A 15,722-nucleotide genomic window follows, 5' to 3' on the forward strand; every position below is an offset into this window, starting at 1 on the left:
ATTCACGAAGTCTCATACACCAAGGTGAGAATGCTGCATTTAACTGAAAAAAACAATGGGGTTCCCTGGAAGGGTTGAAATTGGGGAATAGTATGATAAGATTATAATTTTAAAAACATCATTCTGGCTGCAGTGAAGGGCAGAGTGTGGATGGGCAGACAAAGCTAATATAAGAAGAGTATGGTCATTCTCTAGGAATAAGACAGGTGGCCTGGATCGGGGTGTTCTCAGTGGAAATGGAGAGAGGAGCCTGGATTTCAGACACATGACAAGATTTGGGGCACTGCTGTCAATAGCAATGTAATGTGAGCCCCATGTATAATTTTAACTTTAAAGGGAAAAAAAACAAGTGAAATTAATTTTAATAATATATTTAATTTAACCCTGTATATCTAAATTATCATTTCAACATGCAGTCCATATTTTAAGATATTAATGAGATATTTTATAATCTTCAAAATCCAGAGTGTAATTTACACTTATGATACATTTCAATTTGGACCAGCATATTTCAAGAGCTTTACAACCATATATGGCTAGTGGCTAAATATTTGGAGGAATTGGGAGTTCAAGTCTTGACTCTGATGCTTGTCTGAGCTTTTTGTAATTCTGCATAAACTGGAAGCCTACTCTGAACATCACTATAATGATTAAGGTAATGTACGTGAAAATGAATGATGCCCAACAAAAGACGGTTTATGAAAAACTGGTAGTTGTCCATTTAGCCATTGTCTTCATGACACTAAAGTAAGAGGCAATTTATTCAATGCAGTAAGGAAAAAAAATTAGACTATTTTTTTTTATAAAGATAGAAAACAAAACCAGTTGGCTGCTTACTGTAGATAAATCGTAATTTAGAGCCACTGGCATGGATTGTATCCTTAGGTAAAAAGTAGTCAATAAACAAGTAGGGTGATGAATCCCAAAACTATATTTAAAGACACTAATATTTTGTTTCAGAAAAAGGAGACCTGTTGAGGCACAATAAATTGTGACATAGCATCATTTTTCATCTTCTGTAAGTTTTCATGAACAAGTCTTTTAATGTGTCTGAATGCATTAAATCTCTAGCAAATACTAAAGAGAATCCTGTTACCACTGATATTTGTAGTGTCTCTGTGAAATGATTTATTTTAGAAGCTGAAGTAAGGCTTTTCTTTCTTTTGGTAGAGGTCACAAAGGATGCTCAGGTTGCTTTTGATCATGCCTACCTGACTGATGAATTAAAATAGTCAACACATCAAACCAATTTTCAAATGTTTTCGCCTTTTCAACTCTATGGGAATTTTCCCATGAACACATCAGAGGAGAATTTAGCTCAAGGCAACTGATTAATCAATGACATGATTTTCTAGGCAGCTTCTCTATCACAGACTGAACCTCTGTAGCTGGAGCAGCATAATTGAACTGTAAGCAGCATATGGGGGAGATAACCACTTCTGCCACTCTATTTTCCACATTGTGGGCAGTGATTTTTTTCAAACACTATTCCAATTAAGCCAGTTCTCTGCTTAACACACTGCAATGACTCCTACACTCTTAGCTCGAGACCATACTGTTTAAGGTGACCCATATTCTCTGCACAGTACACCTACCTCTCCATATGCATCTTACACCTTGTCCCTTACACGTATGCCCCTCACTTCCTGCCCTTAATCCCACATACACACTCCTTAATGTCAGCATTTCAGCCACACTGGCCTTCCACGTTTCATCAGTTATACAATAAGTTCCTCCTGCCCGGGCCTTTTCATAAACTGTTTCCTCTGTTTGAAATAATCTGTTTCTACCCATCATTCTTTGTCTTTTATTAAATTAAACTTTTCGTTTTGAGATAATTTTAGTTTCACATGCAGTTTTAAGAAACTATACAGACATACTCTGTTTATCATCCATCCCGTTCCCTAATGGTAACATTTTGCAAAACTATAGTTGAAGATCACAACCAGGGTATTGATATTCATACAGTCAAAATATACAACGTTTGTATCACCACAAGGATCCCTAATGTTGTCCTTTTATAATCATTCTCTTCTCTCCAGTGCCCCACCCCCTACTAATCTCTGGAAACCACTAATCTGTTCTCCATTTCTATAATTTGTCATTTCACGAATGTTGTGTAAATGTAATTGTCAAATATGTAACCTATTGGGGTTGACTTTTTTCATTCAGTTTAATTTTTTGGAGATTCACCCAGGTTGCTATATGTATCAGTAATTTGATATTTTTTATTGTGATGTACCACTGGTATCTGCCCTGGTATCTTTTTAGTTTTGTCCTATTATGAATAGGGCTGCTATAAACATCCAGGTACATGGTTTTGTGTGAACACCAATCATCGTTTCTCTGGGATAATTGCCCATAAGTACAATTGCTGCATCACATGGTAGTTGTATGTTAAGTTAAACAAAAAACAAAAACCTGCCAAACTGTTTCCAGAGTGGCTATATTCTTCATTAGCACCAGTAATGTATCAGTGATTCAGTTTCCCTGCATCTTCACCAGCATTTGGTCTTGTCACTAATTTTTATTTTAGTCATTCTGATGGGTGTGTAGTAAGATCTTACTGTGGTTTTAATTTGCATTTTCTTAATAACTAATGATAATTGAATAATCTTTCATTTGTTTATTTGCCATCTGTATGTCTCCTGTGAAATGTTTCATGTCGTTTGCCCATGTTTAGTTTGGATTATTTGGTTTTGTACTGAAGAAGTTTTGAGAGTTCTTTACATATTCGAGATATGCTGTTGGAAGTGTGGTTTGATTATCCCATTCTGTAGCATTGTCCTTTCATCTTCTTAACAGGGTCTTGTGCACAGAAGTTTTTGATTGTAATGAAGTCTGATTTACTAACTTTTCCGTTTATGGATCATGCTTTTGGTATCAAGTCTAACAACTCTGCCTAGTCCTAGATCCTGAAGATCTTCTCATGGTTTTTCTAAAAGTTATGTAGTTTCACATTTTACTTTTAAGTCTTTGATCCATTCTGAGTTAATTTTGTGTTAGCTGTGAGACTGAGGTCAAGGTTTATTTTATTGCCTATTCAGATCTCATTGCTCTAGTAGTAAGTTTAAAGACCACTTACCTCCATTAAACTGCTTTTGAACTTTGTCAAAAAATCAGTTGGGCATATTTATAGGCATCTATTTCTGTGTTCTCTATTCTTTTCCACAGATTATATGTTTATTTATCTAGCAATACCACACAGCCTTGATTACTATAGCCATATGGTAAGCCTTGAAATTGGGTAGGTGAATTCCTCCTACTTTATTTTTCTTTTCAGAATTGTTTTAGCTATTTTAGCTCCTTTGCCTTTTCATATACATTGTAGAATAATCTTATCTAGATCTATGAGAAAAACTTGCTTGGGTTTATTTTATTCTATTTTATGTTTTAATGGTTTTAGAAGAATTTAATGATTCATCACTTAAATATAAAACCCAGTGCTCATCCCAACAAGTACCCTCCTTAGTGCCCATCACTCATTTAGCTCACCTCCCCCGCCCAACTTCCCTCCATCAACCCTCAGTTTGTTCTATTTAAGAGTCTCTTATGGTTTGCTTCCCTCTCTGTTTTCATCTTATTTTTCCTTCCTTCTCCTTGTTCATCTGTTTTGTTTCTTAAATTGCACGAGTGAAATCATATAATGTCTGTCTTTCCCTGACTGACTTACTTCACTTTCTTGCTTGGGTTTTGACATACCTGTATATCAATTTGGGAAAAAGTCGTATCTTTACTGTGCTGAGCCTTCCAATCCATGAACATGATATGTCTCTTGACTTATTAAGCTTTTTTTATCTCTTTCATCAGTGATGAATTTAATCATATAAGTCCTATACATGTTGTTAGAGTTACATTTAAGTAATTTTATTTTTTTGAACAATTGTAAATAGTATCGTATGTTTTGTTGTCTAAATTTTTGTTTGCTAGGATGTAGAAATACAGTTGCCCTCCTATATTCTTTTGCAGAAGGTCTTCTAGTGACAGATTCTCTCAGATTTCTATCATATGAGAATGTGTTGATTTCTTCTTAATTCCTAAAGGATATTTTCACTGGGTACAGAATTCTGGTTTGACATATCTTTTCTTTCAATATGTGAGAAATACTGTGCCACTTCCTGTGGCTTCTGTAGTAACTGATGAGAAATCTGCTGTGACTTGAATTTTGTTCTATAGGTTAGGTGTCATTTTTCTATGGATACATTCAAGATTTTTTTCTTTGTCATTAGTTTTCAGAAATTCAAGTATGATGTTGCTTGGTATGGGTTTCTTTGGGTTTTTCCTGTTTGGTTTCACTAAACTTCTTGAATCTGTAAGTTTACACCCCTTGCCAAAATTTGTTAAATTTCAATCTGTTATTTCTCCTCATGTTTTTCCAGCCCTGACCTTGTATCCTTTTCCCTTGGACTCTAAACACATGGTATACTTCCACAGGTTTCCAAGGCCCAGTTTAGATTTTTCTTTTTTTTTAGATTACATAGTATCTATTTTTCTGACTTCCAGTTCGCTAATCTTTCCTCTGTTCTCCCTATTCTGCTGTGGAGCCAATTGCTGACATTTTTATCGGTTATTATATTTTTCAGATCTAAAATTTCCATTTGGTAATTTTTTGTATATTCTTTTTGTTGGATATTCCTTTTTCTTTAATAAATCTTTTTATTTTTTCTTTTGTTTCAGGCATGCCAATAATTGCACATTGAAGCAATTTTATCATGGGAGTTTAAACATTGTTGTCAGATAATTCTAACATCTCTGTCATACTGTTGTTGGTTGGCATCTATTGTCTTTTTCAGTTTGAGACCTTCCTGGTTCTTGGCATGACTAGTGATTTTTATTAAAACTTACACATTTTTCATATTATGCTCGGAGACTCTGGACCTTATTTAAACTTGTTTCCTTCTGGCACCACTCCAGAAGTTGGGGGGGGGGAGGAGCACCACCTCATTATTGCCAAGTTGAGGTGAAAATTCAGGTTCCTCACACCACCTCCTGACATCCAAGACGTGGGGCAGGGGCTCCTTGTTACTGCTTGGCAGGGCTGAGTTAGGCTAATACAAGCAGTCTCCATGGACATCACAGTGACTTCATTATCTCTGGGTGATTGTGGAAGTTCTGACCATCCACTTAGTTTCCTTTGTGGTTTCTAGTAGTACAATTGGAGGTGGTGGGTACTTATTAAACTGAATGCTGGGGATGAAAATCCTATCTCCCTATTTGACCTATTCTGATGCTACCTTGGCAGGTATTTGGGGACACTTGGTACAAACCTCCTGAAGGTACGTGTGTAGGTTCCCCATGCAGCATTCATCAGCATGGATGAGAGCAGGGCTATGGTTTTTCTGTGGTGTTTGAGTAGAGTGGAATGATTACTGTCTAAAAGTTTTCTGTCTTGCTACTTTTTCCTTGTCTTCATCCTTTGGCTAGAGAGATCAGGCTTTTGTTGGGATTTCTTTTGTCTGTACTCATCGATGTTTCTGGATTACCAGCTACTTTGGCTAGAAGTCTAGGATACATAAGGCAAAAAGAAAAACCCAGGAAACTTAACCACTCTGTCATTCCTTGGGTCCTGGGGTTCCTAGATAAATTGCCTTCTCTCTCCACCTTTCAGTCTTCTGATGTTTGCTTAATATATAATATCAAGGAATTTTAGTTGTACTTAGCATGAGTAATAGGAGAATATATGCCTGTTCCATCTTCGCAGAAGTGGTAATGACCCTTGGCTTTTTAAAATGTCCATTATGCTTTAGATCTTAGCTCAGATTCGCTTCCACTGGGAACCATTCTCTCACTTCCCTTAGGACTTAAATCAATTGACTATCAGAAGCTCTCATAAAAGCATGTATTTCTCTTCTTCCTAGCATGTCTTTTAAAATAGCAATATTAAATGAATTTGACTGATTATTTGATTAACGTCCTTCCTTTATTAGACTCCAGGGTTCATGTAGGTGATGATTATGGTTTTAATTATTTTGCTCACAGTACCCAACAATCTGCTTGGCATTAATAGTAGATTTTTGATCATATTTGTAGAATGAATAGGCAGTGCAGTAAAGTAAAAAGGGGTCTAGTTTTGTAGTTAGATTTTGCCACTTTACTAGAAATACAATTTTCATAAGTCTTGTTAGTCTTTTACTCTGTTTTCTCCTATGATATTTTTTAAATTAATTTTTTAATGTTTATTTATTTTGAGAGAGAGAGAGAGCATGAGTGGGGGAGGGGGTGGGATGCAGGGGTGGGGGGAGAGAGAGAGAGAGAGAGAGAGAGAGAGAGAATCCCAAGCAGCCGCGATGCTGACAGCCTCGATGTGGGCTTGAACTCACAAACTCATGAGACCATGACCTGAGCAGAAATCAAGAATTGGACACTTACCCAGCTGAGCCACCCAGGCACCCCTGTTTTCTTATATGATGATATTAAGTAATATAACACATGAATGTCTGCACGCAATGCATGACATGATGACTTCTAATTTCTAATAGCTACTATTTCCCTTCTCCTACTATCCCTCTGTCCTAGAAAAATGCAGTCTTGCTTTGTTTTATTTTTTTCCATCTCTGGTGAAAAGCACAGCACCCAGGACATGGTGGATATTCAATAATTATTAAATGGAATTAAATTAATATGTTTATTATTACTTAATGGGACTTATATGAGGTTTCTGATGTAACATTACATATCTAGGAAAATGTACATAAAAGGACCGAAGTATAGAGAAGAGAAATATTTTTTGTTTAGAAAGCAAAAAAGCTGACTTATCAATGGTTCACCCTTGAACTAGAACAGCAGGTTGAAAATAGTAAATACATTTCAAGGAAGGAGTACAAATGTTCATGCTGTAATAAAGGCTATAGAAAGTTACAAGAACAAGTACATTTGGAAACATAAAAAGAATGTGAACTGTTAAAATCCTCTGAAAAAGTAGATAAAATATTTTTTTTTCAAATGGAATCAATTTTATCTCTTATTGAGTCAGGAAAAGAGAAAAAAGTAGGCTTCAAAATATGCACTTGACATTGGTCATGGGAGGAAAAGAACCATAGGGAAAGGGATGTATAGCCTTCTGCTGACCTCTTCTTCAGCAGATCAGATCTGTGTCATGGGTCTTGTGGTCCCTGTTGGGTGACTATAAAGGGGATAAAGGTTCCTATTGAATTTATCCTTGGGGATAAAGGTTCCTGTTGAATTTAGGGCAGCATGATATACACAGGATACCAGATGCTTCCATCTCCTGAGAAAGCTATAACTTGTGATTGTGAGAAAGGAGGAGAAAATCAGGGAAATCCAGAACATCTCTGGTTCAGATGTGAGTGACAAGGGGAAAGTAGTGAGATAGGAAACCATGAGTGAATGTGTATAAATGATGTCAATGTTTTTCCAACAAATACTATGCGCTGGGCACTGATCTATGAGTTTTAAAGATCCTGTTATGAGAGTCATGTTGGGATAGAGAAGTTACAACATTCTTGTAGTCTTATTGATACTATCTGTCTCCCCGTATTGGAGACGGGGATGTATGTTTGAAATAGGACAAAAGATACCTTACACCCTACTGCTATGCTTTCTGTTATGGGTAGAATTGTGTCCTCTCAACATTCCTGTGTTGAAGCCTTGACCCCCAATACCTGAGAAGGTGATCTTATTTGGAAAAAGAGTTGTTGTAGATATAACTAAAGATGAGGTCACACTGGAGTAAGGTGGATCCTAATCCGATATGACTGGTGTCCTTATCCAAAGGAGAGAATGGACATACACATGTACAGGGAGCATTCCGCATGAACATGAAGATAGTCATCTACAAGCCCAGGAGAAAGGCCCAGAACAGATTTTTAACAACCCTCAGAAGGAACCAAGCTTGTCAACATATTAATTTCAGACTTCCAGCCTCCAGAACCATGAAGACGAGGTATTTCTTGAACTCATAATCCACCCTGTTTGTGACACTTTTGTTTAGTAGCCCTAGCCAACTAATACACTTTCCCTGGAACACAGACCTTTATAATTGTGGAGGTTACACATCCTTTTAAAAATATAAATAGAACAATGGAGGCCCTCTCAAGAGATGCAAATAGCTGCAATTTTACATACTGTTTCAGGAGTTTACAGATGTTCTGCAGCCCATCCACAGACCCCCCCACCCCCACCCCCACCCCCACCCCCAACCGCTGCCAGGCGAGACTGGGAACCTTTGTTCTGGAGTCAATGTGACTTCTCCCAATCCCTCTTTCAGATGATGCCTCCTGAACAGATTGACTTACACTGAACATTTCCCATGGGAAAAAAAACCACTCTTTAATGTGCGGCAGGGTTTTATGGCAACAGAAGGAATTATGCTCTGAAGAGCTGGTCCCTTGGAGCTGTGACTCACATCACAGTATTCAACTGCCTTAGAAATACCTTGGGCCCTACTGCAGCCCCCTGTTAAAACATACAGCTGCTGTTCTTTATTTTCACCTTCTTTTTTTTAAATTAATACACTCTTTCTCTTATAATTATGACATGTAATTTTTAGGGCCAAGTATGGAAACAGGTAGAGCAAGCTGTTGTTTTGGCGTGCTTCAAGGAAAGAACTTGAACTCAAAGTGACTATTTATATTTAAGGGTATGAGTAAAAAGGAAAGCAAAGAGGCTAAGGAAGTGGCTTCCCAGAAGATAGAAGGGGTCTTGTAGAGCATATGGGAGGAAGACAAAAACTCCCTTTGCTTCCTTCATGCCCTGCTTAGGATCGAGTGTCTACACATATTCTGAGTCTCGCAGAGTATGTTCTACATGCATGAAGCTGAAAGGCATTATTAAAATAAACAGAACCTGCCTTCATCCCTGTGTGTGTGTGTGTGTGTGTGTGTGTGTGTGTGTGTGTGTGTTAAGTAGCTCTGTCTCACCATCTAGGAGTTAGTTGGCTCTCTCCTCCTGCTCAAATAAGCCGTGTTTCTGTTATTGTGGTTAAAACTCAGGGAGACTCTGTCTTCTGTTGCATTTTCTAGCCACAGATAGAAACTGCCTTGTTATAACTTCATGGTATCTTTGAAAAACACTTTCTACTTGTGTTTGTATGATTTTTCTCTGCCATTCCCTTTAAGGAAGAGATACCTTGTCTTGATAGTGCCAGTGACACTCATATATCAACCCATAAGAGTGAGTCTGTATTGTCCAGCTGTCATTAGCATCATCAAACAAACATAACATATAGTGGCAGATAATCTTTTCTGCCAGCCGAATGAGAGTTCAGAAAGCACATATGCTCCTGACATTTGCTGCCACAGGATAGAGGGATCATCATTTAGGATCCTTCCTCTCGTACTGCTCTTCTTTCATACTGGCCTCTCTGTCTGGAACTCTCAATTATTTGTATCTATTGAAATCCTGCTTACTGCACGTGCCACCACCTCCAAGAAGCCCTTTGTGAGTCAACTGTATGGGATATCCATATTTTATGATTTTCCTTAGGTCATAACATTATACTCACAGTGTATTTATGTTATGTCCACTCCCCAGATAATAAGGTGCTGAGGACAGTGCTTGGCCTTATTCATTTTGCATCTCTCTCAGTGCTTTGGATTTTTTTCCCTAAAACCCTTTAATACTTGGGCTCAGCCACATAGTCTTCCTAGATTAATCAGAATTTGGTTTGGCTTCTGAATTTGAGGTAGAGAGTAGTTTGGCAGATGCAGAATTGAAGAATGTAGGAAAGGGGACATAACAGAAGATGCCAGTCCCTCTCATTTACTGATATCTTATGATATGCAGTGAAAATGTGGTGGGAAGTTGAAAGATAGGAAAGTGGAGGGTAAGGGAGGGAGTTAGGATGAACCTTGGGAAACACAGTAAGTTAAAGATTGTAAAATATTTATATTTACATAGCAATTTGCTTTCAAGGAACTCAAGGGAATTGCAGTAATACAGGCATAGGTCAATCCATTGCCATACATTTCATATCACCAGAGACAAGAAAATGCCTGGAATCAAGGAAGAATTCAGTTAATATTTATGGAATGAGTATGTGAAGTTCTTGGTATTTTGGAAGGATAGTAGAGAAAACCAAGTCTGGTTTCTAGGTTTTAGCCTTACTCAATTTCAGGAAGATATATGGGGGGGGGGTGCTGGAAAACAGTGGTGAGAGCTGATCAGATCTTGAATCTCCCTGGTAAAAAGATAGATGTGATGTTAGTACACATGCAAATTATAAGACACTGACTCTAATCTGGTCACCTACAGAAGTAGCAGGCCTCTGACAGAAGCCTGAGGTCTCCACAAACTTATCTAACAAATCTGATGGTGTAAGTTTTTTATTGCGGTGAGAATACTTAACATAGGATCTAGCCTCTCAATAAATGGGTAAGTGTACAATACAATGTTGTTAACTATAGTCACAATGTTATATAGTAGATCTGTAAAATTGAATCATCTTGGGTAACTTTTTTAAAAGACATGCCCCCAAGCTACCTGAAATCAAGACAGCCACTCCTTTGGTTAGGTTTCTCACTTGAAAAAGAAACACTCTGAATAATCCACAGTGAGTAACCCTGAAATAATACTGATAGTTTTCTTTTGCTCTGGTCATAATGCAGAGTGGATACAAAAGTGGGTACAGGAAATGATATAAATTAATGGGAAATCATAATGAGAATGGAGAAGGGAAAACACCCAGCTTAAAATAATTTAGCTAGTAAATAATGATCAAGAACCTAGTGTACATCAATAAATAGCCTGCTGGAGGGAAACACATAGGTGTGTTTGGGGAATAATGAGGGCTATTTGTCTGAGAATAGTAGGGCATGGGACAAGAGGGTGATACGAGATAGATCTGAAGGGTGGCCAGAGCCAGACGGGGGCGGGGAACGCGATAAGCAGTATGGATTTTACACTAAGTGTGATGCCTACACCCTGGGAGGTTTTGAGTGGAGAAGTGACATAATCTGATTTAGTGTTTAAAAGCTCTGTCCTGTTGCTCTGTGGAGAATGAGGTGGAGGAGGGTGGAAGCGGAAGCAAGTTAACTGGTGGGCAGGCTGTTGCGCTAGTTGAGGTAAGTGTCAATGATAACATACAAGGCTGGTAGCAGGAGAGGCAGCAAAAGTGACTGGCTTTAGGAAGTGTTTTGATACACACAAATTGACAAGACTTGCAGATAGATTTATTGTAGGGGAGAGGGAAAGGTATTCAAAGATAACTTCTGGGTGTTTTTGACTTAGCAACTTAGTCAGATGGAGCAGACTGGAAGGAGAAACTCTGGAGGGGGTGATTAAGGCTGCTGCTCTGGGCACATGCTTAACAGACACCCAATGGAGATGATGAGTAGGCTGTTGGATATATGAGCCTGGGGTTCAGGAGGAGTCAGTGCTGGATATACGCATTGGGTAGTCATTAGCAGAGAGATGGTATTTACATGCAGGAACTAGATAAAGCCATATGGAAGACTATTGATAGAGGAAAAAATGGAGCCGTGGCCTGAGTCCTGGACACTCTATCATTTAGATGTCAGGAAGGGGAAAAGGGGAGGCAGCTGAAGAAGCAGGCAAATTAGCATGGTAGAGTGTCAAAAACAAAAACACGTCAGTAAGGAAGTGACAACTGTGTCAAACACTGCTGGCAGGTTGAGAGAGATGAAGTTTGAGAACTGGCCACAGGGCAGAGCAAGATGGAGGTGCTGGTAAGCTGGTTGAGGGGGTTGAGCAGATAGTAGGAGGTGAGGAAGTTGAAATAACTATTTCCACTAGTTTTAGCTATAAAGGGAAGAAGAGGCTGTGGGTACAAACGGGACAAATTCATTCACCACAGCAGGAGGGAAGGTGGAATTTAAGGGTATAGATGCCGGTAGAGATCAATTTGATATTGAAAGCAAGAAGCGATTATCTTCACAGGGAAACAATAGTGCCTTTTTCAAAATCATCCATTATCATATTTGTTGCCTGATGAAATGTTAGATGATGGAAGGATGGGCTGTAGTGGGGATTGTGACTACTCACTCGGTGTTAATTTATTTTCATGCTTCAGGTTCATATACAAGTTGTTTAAACCAGTAATTATAATCCTTAGGAAAGCTTTCTAGACAATTCTGTGCAGGAAAAAAAATAACATAGGGACATTTAAAATGTTTTAAATTGCTGTTTGGGCATCAACCTGAAGCATGATTTTGCTTTGATCACTATCTCCCATCCTGCACGTCTCTCTATAAATGTAAGTAAAATAGTGGAAAATTTAGCGATAACAGGTGATTCTACAAATAGTTATTCTTCTGAACTGTTCCACAATAAACATCAATAAACAAACAAAAACCAGCTTGCTCTAGTTTCTTGAAATTGTAAGAGTAAGACCTTACTCTTTTTTTAACAGCTTTATTGAGGTATGATTCACTTGCCATACAATTCGCCCATTTAAGGCACACAATTCAATAGTTTTTTAGTATCTTCAGAGTTGTGCAATCATCACCACCATCAACTTCAGAACATTTTCATCATCCCAGAGAGAACCCCACACCCATTTCTCACCACTGCTATAAAAGAGTCTGCTGTCTGGATGTTGAGGTTTACCCACTATGGACATTTCATATAAATGATATCATACAACATGTGATTTTTGTGACTTACTTCTTGCACTTAGCATATGTTTTAGGGTTTATCCATGTCATAGCATGTATCAGTACTTCATTCCTTTTTCTTGCTGAATAATATTTCTGTGTGTGGGTAGACCACATTTTATTTATCCATTCATCAGTTTATGGGCATTTGGGTTGTTTCTACTCTCTTGGCTGCTATAAATAATGCATCTGTGAACATTTGTGTAAGTTTTGGGGTAGACATATGTTTTCACTTCTCTCGGATCTGTACCTCCCAGGTATGGAACGGCTGGGTCACATTGTAATTCTATTTAATCTTCTGAGGAACCCCCAGACGGTTTACTCTTAACCTCTGTGGTCTAGTCTGTTTTGAAGTGATGGAAGACCACACCTCCCTCAAGTTTTAAAACTTAGACAATCTCTTTGAACTCGGCCTGCTTTCATTAACACATTGTTTTTGCTTGTGCAAACACTTACATGCCAAATAATAATACTTAATCTGATCAAGGTTTTGAGTTGCACTCACAATTATTTCTAAGTGTTTTACAAGTAAATGTTTTCTCTATAGCTGCACTCCAGTGGTTTGGGGGATGGGGGAAGATTCCTTAGCTGCAATTTCTCTGTATTTATGCTCATAATTTGCTGACTTCTAAAATGATGGTTTTGAAATTAGAACATTTCTTGAATTAAAACTGCTGTGCCAGAAGACTCCATTTAGAACTAATTTCAGCTCTTATCTATAATATGCCTGCATCTACATTCTGATTCGCACACCTGTTACGCATTGATATCTTAGTTTTTTTCCAGAATTTGCCCTAAGAGAGCTTTATTATCATACGCTATCTAATTCAGGAAGCCCTTACATATTTGTATGAGCTTGGTGAGGTTTTTGCTTGTTTTATTTAGACTTCATGTTCTGGGCTTTCCTCACTGCACCTCTTCTGTTCTTTATTAGGAACTTTTGGCTACAGTTAGGTGGAAAGGACAAGGTTCTGAAAGACAGCTGAACCTGGTTTCATTTTGGCTTCTTCACGTCTTGCACATAATGCAATATAATGGTCGACTTATTAATTGCTAAGATTACAGACAGTTGGAATTTTAGACTTACACACCATCCAGAAGAGATCTGTACAGCTGAGTGGAAGTGTTTGTCCTGTTTGTATGGCAGAGGGGGTTGGGAAATGGCTTTAATCTTACCTCAACCAACATACACGGGTCTGCTGAGTTCCATGTTCCTCTAATGCTCCCTTCTTTCCCACACTCCTTCCCTTTCCTTCCCAGAGCTTCTTCCCCAGCGGATTCAACCAACCATCGACACTACCTTACAGACGAGTTAGATCCACAAGGAAAAGGTGGCCAAGAAGGGAGAAGAGGGGACGACTTTCCCAATCCTGTTCCTTTTACTCTCCTCCTTCCACACTGGGTTCTGACACTGCTGGCTAGTGCGTCTCGAGAGAGGTTTGCACACAACCTTATTGTATCAGACAGCAGACTGGCTTTTCTCTTCTTTTACAATTTTGTAAATTCTGAGAGAACTGCTTTTTATTTACTTTAGAAAATGTGGCATATACACAGAATGGAAATCCTGAAATATGCTACCACATGGATGGACCTTGAGGACATTGTGCTGAGTGAAATAAACCAATCACAGAAAGATAAATACTGCATGATTCCACTTATGTGAGGTGACCAAAAGTCAAATTCATGGAATCCAAGAGTGAAATGGTGGCTGCCAGGGGCTGGAGGGAGGAGGAATGGGGAGTTACTAATCTAGAGCTTTGTTGCACAACATTGCACCTACAGTCAACAATACTGTATCGTACACTTAAAACTTCGCTAAGAGGATAGATCTCATGTTAAGTGTTCTTTCCACAATAAAATTAAAAAGAAATTTATTTTCCCGTGATGAAAGCTAGATTACACTTGGGTTATGCTCAGACTTCCAAATTGCATCTGGTCTCTGGTATCTGGCAATTTTTCATAGTCAGAACTTAACTTTGTGAAGCCCAAGAGCTGAAATCTTGTGGCTCAATGTGCTTTCTTAGATTATGTTACTCAGAAAAAAGATTGCTGACCATGTACTATAAACAGCATATGCCGGAAAATCAGAATTATTGCTTAAATAAATCAACATTTGAATTCTTAAAGATACATGATGTTTCCCATGTTATCATTTAGGACATGAAATATTACTTTGAAGTTTGATTCCCCCTTTTTCTAAAAAATAACTTTCAATTATTGTCTAAAGTTTTTACCAAATACAATTCTTGATAAAGAAGACAATATTTCTTTTACATGAGCTCTTCTCACTGTTTTTGGCTTCCAGTTTTGTTGCCTCAATTTTAATTGTGATTTGTGTTTTCTGAGCCAGAATTGTTTCAAATGAACACAAAAGTTTCTATTGTTTGGTGTCCTACAAAATGAGCACGCCTAGCTGCAACCAGTGAAAAGCCTTACCCAGGTCAGTTTTTGTTACTGTCCCCCATCGAGACCCTTCTTTTTTGTTTTACATGAGTGAACCAAGAAGAAGCAACTATTATTTGACTAATTTATTTAAAATCAAAAGTGAGTCGTCACTCAATCACTGTGTGTCTCCTAGAAGATGATCAAACATGGTTTTAAATTCTGAATGCTACAACTAAATTTAGCCAAAGTGCATTGCTTTCTGAATGCTTCCAAAATGAAACACTGAGCTTTTGATTGCTGCTTTTGGAGTCTCATTGAGACTCTAAAAGGTCAGAGGAACAAGGACTGGAGCAAAATAGATTCATTTACAATACAAACAGCACAATCAAAACATAGAAATCAGCCACATATATCATGTGTTTCTACCAGGATATTTATACGATGCCAAGTCCCCCCCACCATTTTTTTTCCAAGTCCCCTTTTTATGGGTAGCTGATGTGTTTAAATGGCATCATGTATTCTACCAAATGTCTACAGTGTTGTTACTAGTGGAGAAATATTTTAGACTGTCAACTGTTTGTTCCATAAACTAATTTTTGAACAGAGGGTGATGTTAGAGTCATATATTTTTGCCATAAAATGAAATGTCTATCTCCATAGATTGAAACTTTCTTAAGAGATAGCCATTCTTCCCAAGGCCTCTGCTCTAACACACACTTTAAAAATTTCATGAGGTGAAGAGGGAACAGAGTGATTTTGGCCCCT

General features: G+C 38.0%; 1 long non-coding RNA gene across 1 annotated transcript in view; it reads left to right on the top strand.

The window, feature by feature from the left end:
- LOC128314726 (uncharacterized) overlaps nucleotides 1-15,722 on the top strand; it is a 212,044-nt gene that overhangs the window by 58,280 nt on the left and 138,042 nt on the right. The gene's annotated exons all lie outside the window — the stretch shown is intronic.

This window comes from Acinonyx jubatus, chromosome A2 (genome assembly GCF_027475565.1).
Source record: "Acinonyx jubatus isolate Ajub_Pintada_27869175 chromosome A2, VMU_Ajub_asm_v1.0, whole genome shotgun sequence".
Lineage (NCBI taxonomy): Eukaryota > Metazoa > Chordata > Mammalia > Carnivora > Felidae > Acinonyx > Acinonyx jubatus.